This window comes from Cyprinus carpio, chromosome A7, assembly GCF_018340385.1.
Source record: "Cyprinus carpio isolate SPL01 chromosome A7, ASM1834038v1, whole genome shotgun sequence".
NCBI classification, from domain to species: Eukaryota; Metazoa; Chordata; class Actinopteri; order Cypriniformes; family Cyprinidae; genus Cyprinus; species Cyprinus carpio.
The window spans coordinates 7832268-7841588 of NC_056578.1; positions in this window are offsets into that span (position 1 = coordinate 7832268).

Consider the following 9321-nt stretch of genomic DNA (forward strand, 5'->3'; position numbering starts at 1 on the left):
GGGAAGATTTGCATAACGCCGCCCAGATGTTCACGCAAAGAAAGAAGGAGTACCTTTTATTCTCACTGTTTCCACCACCGCCATGTCGTAGAGATGCTGTTTCTTGTTAAAGTGAAAATACTTTGTTTGGCTTTGCAAAAGAGGACACAACTAGAAATCAGTGGTTAAGTTGTATTTGCAACACTGTTCCAGAACAGTTCAATCCAAATATTTAGTGTGCAGCACATTTTATGGAGGACTGTTTCCTGATCCTGGGAGAGAAGACTTCAGTGCCCGCTGTTCTGACTCACAGTCTGTAAGTAGGATTACATATGTAAAGGATTTGCCACTGATGATTCAAACGTGAGTTTTGAGCAGTGTAGAGTAGTGGTTCTCAATTCCAGTCCTCGCGCCCCCCTGCTCAGCACATTTTGTATGTCTCTCTTATCGCTTCAGACGTTTGTTCTATTCGAACGTAAGTGCCCTGCGAAGTGGACATCACAGGATATTCCACCAGGATTCCAGTTCGAAGCAAACGTATATGTTCCATTCAAAGTGCATTGAAGTGTGCGAGGCGTTAGTTTAAATTGTATTTATTTACAGAGGTATATGGTGTCACACTTGTCCATGTTTGAAGACGTTGCGCAGCACAAATCCATGAATGAATGTTCCGAAGTGAAGTAAACTTTAACAGATTTCCCCTGCTCAGGGAGTAGGGAGCAATGAACACTGTGTAATCGGAACACAGTTTATGCACGGGGCTCACTTCTAACGAGCTGATTATCTGAATCAGGTGTGTTAACAAAGAGAGACATGCGTAATATGCAGAGCTGGGGGGCGCGAGGACTGGATGTTGTTTGTCGTTTCTCCGAACACAAATGCAGACATGGTTTTGTTTACGTGGCGCGATGCAACACATAAAAACACAGTAGAAGTCATTATAATCCGTAATTATGTCCCCACTGGATGCAACAAATGCTTCGTTTGTAATGGGTTTTATTGTTTGTTGACACGCATCACAGTATGTTAAGGGACGTAACATTTCCGTCACACGCTTGAGGCATTCGGCCAATCACAACACACTGGATAGCTGGCCAATCAGAGCACACCTCGATGAGTTTTGTAAAAAAACTACGCTTTTTCGGTTTTGTGGGGTGTGGGGTATAGAGGATAATGTATAGTGTATGGTATATAATGTGTTTTTTGAACATTAAACCACATAAACACATTACATTACACCAAATACACAAAATAATTTTTTTGCTTTTTAGCAACATCATATGACCCCTTTAAAGGTGAAGTGTGTAATTTTTTTTATATTAGATTACTTTATCCTAAATTAAAGGAGTAGTGCAACCAAAAATGAAAATGTACTCCCCTTCAAGCCATCCAATATGTAAATTTGTTTGTTTCTTCATCATAACAGATTTGGAGAAATGTAGCATTGCATCACTTGCTCACCAATGGATCCTCTGCAGTGAATGGGTGCCGTCAGAATGAGAGTCCAATAAGCTGATAAAAACATCACAATAATCCACACTATATCCACACCACTCCAGTCCATCAATTAATGTCTTAAGTGATTGTAATGAACAAACCCATCATTAAGATTGTTAAGAGCAGGGGTCATCAAACTCTGTGCTGGAGGGCCGGGGTGTCCTGCAGAGTTTATCAACACTAATCAAACACAACTGAACCAGCTAATCAAGGTCTTGTTAGGTATACTTGTATCTTCCAGACAGATGTGCTGAGTCAAGTTGGAGCTAAATTCTGCAGGACAGCGGCCCTCCAGGACCGAGTTTGGAGACCCCTGGTTAAGAGGATCCATTGGTTATCAAGAGATGTAAAGCTAGATTTAATCAAATGTGTTCTGATGAGGAAACAAACTCATCTACACTTTGGATAACCTGAAGATGAGTACATTTTAAGCAAACTTTTCATTTTTGGGTAAATTACTCCTTTAACTACTCCTGCCATAGAAATAACACACTTCACCTTTAAGAGAATTTTAACTTGCACATAAAAATGACATTAATAGAATGATCCTTTACACATGTGAGAATTTACTACTACTACTTTTGGTGTTATGTTTGTTCCTGAGAGTTCTGCAACAACACTGGTTTTCAACAATGAATAGATTTCAAAATATATACACTCACTGGTCACTTTATTAGGTACACCTTGCTAGTACCGGTTGGACCCCCTTTTGCCTTCAGAACTGCCTTAATTCTTTGTGGCATAGATTCAACAAAGTGTTGGAAACATTCCTCAGAGATTCAGGTCCATACTGACATGACAGCATCACGCAGTTGCTGCAGATTTGTCGGCTGCACATCCATGATGTAAATCTCCCGTTCCACCACATCCCAAAACTGCTCTATTGGATTGAGAGCTGGTGACTGTGGAGGCCATTTGAGTAAAGTGAACTCATTGTCATGTTCAAGAAACCAGTCTGAGATGATTTGAGCTTTGTGACATGGTGCATTATCCTGCTGGAAGTAGCCATCAGGAGATGGGTACACTGTAGTCATATATGGATGGGTGTGGTCAGCAGAGGTATTGAGGTGGTCTGTAACAATACTCAGGTAGGCTGTGGCGTTTAAACAATGTTCAGTTGGTACTAAGGGGCCTAAAGTGTGCCAAGAAATTACACCACCACCAGCCTGAACCGTTGGGACAAGGCATGATGGATCCATGCTTTCATGTTCTTTACTCCAAATTCTGACCCTACCATCTGAATGTCGCAGCAGAAATCGAGACTCATCAGACCAGGCAACGTTTTTCCAATCTTCTGTTGTCCAATTTTGGTGAGCCTGTGGGAACTGTAGCCTCTGTTTCCTGTTCTTAGCTGACAGGAGCGGCACCCAGTGTGGTCTTCTGCTTCTGTAGATGGTATTCTGCATACCTTGGAGTGGTTATTTGAGTTACTGTTGCCTTTCTATCATCTCTAACCAGTCTGCCCATTCTCCTCTGACCTCTGAGATCAAGAGGGCATTTTTGTCCACACAACTGCCGCTCACTGGATATTTTCTCTTTTTCGGACCATTCTCTGTAAACTCTAGAGATGGTTGTGCTTGAAAATCCCAGTAGATCAGCAGTTTTTGAAATACTCAGACCAGCCCGTCTGGCACCAACAACTATTCCACGTTTAAAGTCACTTAAATCCCCCCATTCTGATGCTCGATTTGAACTTCAGCAAGTCATCTTCACCACATCTAGATGCCTAAATGCATTAAGTTGCTGCCATGTGATTGGCTAATTAGTTATTTGTGTTACCAAGCAATTGAATAGGTGTATTTAATAAAGTGGCCGGTGAGTGTACATTCATATCCCTATTACCACTGTAGTTTCGCAATGTTACATTCAGAAAATTATAGGACTAATTCACCAAATATTAAAGCTTGTCATTTATTTGCGCACCTAATGGCAACCCAAACCCATAGGCTGATATTTTCTCAATACAACAGGAAGATTATTAAATGATGTGACTGTATTGTGTGAGAATAACAGCATATGGGTTTGTAATGGCATAAGGTTTGAGTAAATAATGACTCTGACTGTGACTTTTGGATGAACTATTCCTTTAATTGACCCAATCAGTAATTAGGGCATTTGAATGTGACCTTTTTTTTGATTGGCTGATTGTCCGGTGACCTTGCCTTCGACACGGAAACTGTTTGTAGTAGCACGCTGTAGAACCCTGTAAATAATTTCAGGTTCAGAACGCATTGTGTAAATCAAGTGTAACTGGAGTCATATTCTAATAAATCTCTTACTGTTCAGACAGTTGAATGTGCATCGGTCTATTTCTTTGCATGTGTTTCTCAATATCATGATTCATTTTTTTTTTGTCTTTTTATATCCCTATTCCTCTGGATGTGCTCTGTGAAACCAGACTGTGACTGATGTCTAAATATGGAAAGTCTAATGATGGTGTTTTCCTGGGAATGTTGAGGCAACAATGGCATCTATAAATACCTGAAAATGTTCTAGGTGCTCCATCAAACACTCGTCGTGTTACTATTGTTGTGATTAAACCTGCATTTGAAGGCTCTGTTCCAAAACCTGGTGAGCTGCATCATAAATGCATTTCTGACATGAAGACTGTTCAGAGAGCTAGACAGCCTTATTCTAAGCCTTTTTCTGTCTGTTGTGGAAAAGGCAATCCTAAAATGCATTGTTTCATAAATGCACTGATGCCTATACAATAATAAAAACCAAGGTTGTTTCAGAAGCCGTGCAAGTTAATATATTTAACGAAAGTCACATTTTACTTCATATAATATGCACTGATAAATCATCCACAGTAAGATGTAATAGGAAAGTAAATTGGGACATTTTTTATGTCATGTTGACTTTAAGTACAGTATGATTATGACCGTGCAGCTGCTCTCCAGTTCTGTCAGTGTGAGATCTACCTCATGCTGGATTCTGGCCTGCTGAGTGGAGCTTATATGAAATCTGGCACAGGTTGGTGTAAAGAGCTGGCACTGGGGACATTATCAAGAGCAGATCTGAACTAGACTGCCAGAACCCGCTGAGACTAGAAAACACTTTTCAGAGGGACACGAATGAGGAAATATTTAGAGTGAATTTTAAGGACATTGATTGCCACAGTTGCTACAGTTTCCAGAAAGTGCAAAGTACAGCAGGTTCTGTGAATCCTGTTTATAAGTGAAGATTCAAGTACATCTTGCTAAATTTCAAGGCCAGTTAACCAAGACCAATGTACAATAATACTTGTATTAAAGCAACTGTGTGTGGTTTTGTGTTTTTTTTTCAAGCACCCTACAGTATAAGGGGTATTCCACCCCAAAATTAAAATTTTGTCATTAATCTCTTACCCCCATGTCGTTCCAAACCCGTAAAAGCAACAATCACGTCCAAATTCACGTCCAAATTGAACTAATCTGTCTCTTAAAACCTGTCAAAAAATACCTAGTTAATATTTTACCCAAAAATCAAAAGAAATAAGAAACCATGTATTTTATTTTCCTGCAAATGAAACACATTTAACTCATCCCCAAATTCTCAGTATGGAGAAATACACACACACACACACACACACACACACACACACACACACACACACACATATATATATAGGTATACATCTTGAGCTTTAATTCTTTTATTCTTCTTTTTATTTATTTATTTATTATTTTACTGTAATAAATTAAAGACCAAAGCATGAGATTTAGATGTGAAAATGTGTGAAAGTGCTGTGATGAAAATAATGGCTAATGGTCTTAAAGACTTCATTTTCTTTATGCAGAGTATAGAATTTCTTGTTTTACATTTATAACTTTATAATTATACTCATTCTAATTATGCTTTGTAAGATTCGACCCCTTTTGACCTTGAAAAATAGAAGGTCCAGTAGTTTGTAAGGTTATGACACCATTCTCTGTTCTTTGTTTTCCGCTATGCCAGACTTTATCCATATCAATATATCCATTTACAGTCCCACTGGAGCGTATCTCTGGGACTGGCATATTACAGTATATAAATCCTCATCACTGCTGGACAGATTCATCACATGCTAAAGCAGTGACCGTGTCAAACACAGCCTGTCTCTAAGCTTCATTACATTGGTGCTGTTGGATTCTTGCTGGAAAGGTCTTGACCAAAGTACAAAGCGACTGTACAGCTCTGACATGCCATTCAGTTATGAGCAAAAAATGTTTCCAGCTGAAGTAATTGTCTTCCAGCAGCCCAATTATAAATGTCTTTTTCTAAAAGTTTTGGCAGTTTGGTAAAGAAACAAAATGGCAGATTTAAACTCTCAGATCATCCAAGATGTAGATGAGTTTGTTTCTTCTTCAGAACAGATTTGGAGAAATGTAGCATTCCATCACTTGCTCACCAATGGATCCTCTGCAGTGAATGGGTGCCGTCAGAATGAGAGACCAAACAGCTGATAAAAACATCACAATAATCCACAAGTAATCCACACCACTCCAGTCCATCGGTTAATATCTTGTGAAGCGAAAATCTGCATGTTTGTAAGAAATAAATCCATCAAGATGTTTTAACTTAACACCATTGCTTTCAGCTAAAATATGAGTCATCTATTCATAATATTGCTTTCTCCAGTGAAAAAGTTGTCTGAATCAGATGAGAAATATGCACAGATGAAGTACCGTCTACAAGCCAAAACGGTTCTAAACAAATATATGGACAGATTTTGATGTGAGAGACAACAGGAGATGAAAAATGATCTGCAAATGAGTGACAGAGTTGAATGATGAGCAAATGAATGATGCGGATCACAGATTATAATGACGTCACGATTTACAGCTCAACGTTTTCTTTCTTTGGTTTTCAGGTTTTACCTGAAATTAGACTTGAATTTTAATGACTATTATGTGACCATAAACCTTATGTTGATATCATGCATTTTAATGAATAAATGACATTAATTATTTAAATGATTGTGTTATATGTTGTTTAATGAAAATAAAATTTGTGTGACTTCCTAGTTTCAATAAATAGCTTGAAATGTAGTGACTTGTGACTGCTGCGTATGATGATGAGACAGTGCCTTTTAATGAATAAAGGTAAATAAATAAATAAATAAATAAATAAATAAATAAATAAAAATGTATTCTTTCTATCCCTTCCAGATTTCAACAAATAAATTGATTTGTTTTAATGAACAGAATAAAACCTAATCTTCAATTGAGATTTAACTTTACAGATTAGCGATTGGCTCTTTTATTCAGAAGGCGGGGCTTCCTGCGATTGAGCGGCTATGTTGAGCATTGCATTTTTCCACATTCAAACCTATATGAATGACATGTCTTGGGTATTCTAGTCTTTGCTATGGTAGAACTGTGAAAGCTGGTGTCTGATGTCACTGCCATTGTTTGATTGGCTGAGATGCTTCACGTGAACCAAGTTAGCTGTTGCGCTTTTTCCGATGGTAACTAATACAGACCCTCTCATCTCCCAATAATAAGAAAGTCTCTGTCTAAGCAAAGAAATTGAAGTGGTCTTATATACTGGAATTCCATAGGAAACTGAGAAGTTTTTATTTGTGTGTTTAGTAAAGTCATTATGCATGATTCAAAAGCCTGCTGGAAGGAACTAGATGTTCAACATCTGTAATAAATCACGAATCAAATTCAGAAATTGCAATCTGGATGACTAATGTAAACAGAAATGGTCAGTGATGCATGAATTTCAGAAATATAGCCTAAGATACCATTAAAAAGAGAGCTGGTTGTTATGTTAAGTTTAATTGTCCAGAGTAGCAACATAAATGAAAGCCACAATGAAATATAATGAAGTGTGCTGTACATCTGTCCTGTTTAGGCTGACAAATAATTACTGGTGATTTATTTGATGTCACGACGTCGATTATGTAAATGCGCTCAGGAGGACTTTTGTAATTGTATTTTCGAAGCTTTTTCTGTTGCACAAGATAAGATGTTCCAGATTTCTGGATGCCGTCATGCTGTTAAATGAATCAGTGCGATGACTGAGAAATTGAGTGAAAAAACAAACAACACAGGAAATGAGTAACTAGAAGTAGCTACTGCATCAAAAGAAGTGCAAGGAACATAAACATCACTTACAAAAAGGGTTCATCTGTAATGGTTGTCTTTGACACCACAGTCATCAGAAAAATGCAGCAAAATGCCACAACGTTTGAATAAATGTTCCCATACAATGCTTTTCCATTCAGAAAATGAGTGCATATATAAAATTGAAGAAGTTTAAGCCCTTTGTGCCCCAGGGAGTCATGGGTGATGGTTTCTCTATGATATTCTCTATAATTAATGGAAATCATGTTAATAATGATCCAGGCCCTGCTGACAACTGTAGCTATTTTATTTATTTTTGCCTCTTTTTGTCGAAACATTGCATCAATGCAGTGCTATTTTAGAATTCTTTTTTATATTACTATATATATTAAATTATTACTATATATAGAATATGTTTTGAATCAGTGTTATTTTAGTATCATTGAGATACTATAATAAATTTGATTTTCTATTAGTTTATTATTATTATTATTATTATAGTTTTTAATTTTGAATTTGTTGTAAATTTTGAATTTTTTTTTTTTTTTTTTTAATTGTGATTTTAGTATATCAAGTAAAATTAAAAAGACAAATGTTAGTTGGACAGTTATGTTTGGGTTTTTATACATTCATTTTAGTAATTTTGTCATGCATTTTTATTCTTTTTAAACTTCTATTTACTTTTATTTTAATTTGACTTCTTCAGCTTATTTCAGTTAGGTGCCAAGGCAATGTTTCTAATTTTCATTGATTTCATTCATTTTAATTTAGTTTATTTTAGCTTTATTTCAATATCTGAAAACTATTTTAGTTTTAAATAACAACATTGTATTATTTTGATGGATTCATTTAATGTTATAATTTTTAGCATTACAATCATTTTCAAACTTGTATTTTTTTGTCTTTGACATCACAGCTCATGATAGTCACTAGTGAAGGTTTAGAACTGTGGTGTCATCAGTCAATCAGCTTTGTCATGATGTCATTTTCTTGTGAGTTAGTGTTTAGTCACATGGCATTTATGATTCAGTTCATTGGCTCCAAATTGGCTAAAGTTCTTTGTCTAAACTGAAGGCCCACGAGAGCATGCATGTCAGGCCGCTCACAGTTTGTTTACTGACCGTTTGATGTACACTACACACAAAAACGCCAAGCGCTGGCTGAAATCACTGCGTCCAGTCTGATCGCCAGCTGGGAACAATGTTGTGTTAAGATGGTACAAGGTTGATACAGTGAGCACTGAGGAAGAACAAATCTGCCAAAGTTTGCAAGGTTAGTGCCATCAGCTCTTTTTATATAGCACTTAGTAGAAAGTTTATTCTTTTAGCAGATGCTTTTATCCAAAGTGACTTACAAATGAGAAGAATTGTAAGCATTTTATCATAAGATTGCTGAGTTTAAGCATAAGATTGATTAACACACAAGCTGGAACAGAAGTGAAATGCAAAAAATGGTGAAGGGAGCTAGAGGAAAGAGAAAGAACATGAAATGCAGAAAGCAAGAAAAACAATGCTAAATATAGTTCCATATAGCTGGTAAAAAAAAAAAAAAAAACATTATTGGCTGGTACATTTCCTCAATTCACCCATGTTAAGGTGACCCTTCACTCCTTTAAATTCCACTCAAATCCCCTCTTTAAATCTAGCGCCTCAAGGTAACATCAGGTTTCTCAGTGGTTTAATATGAAAAACTGTGTGTGTGTGTGTGTGTGTGTGTGTGTGTGTAAAGAGGGTTGAGCTGGACTCCTGCTAACACACTTTGATCATCAAACAGTCAAGATAGTGTGGCGTTTCTTGCGGTTCAATGCTGAAAA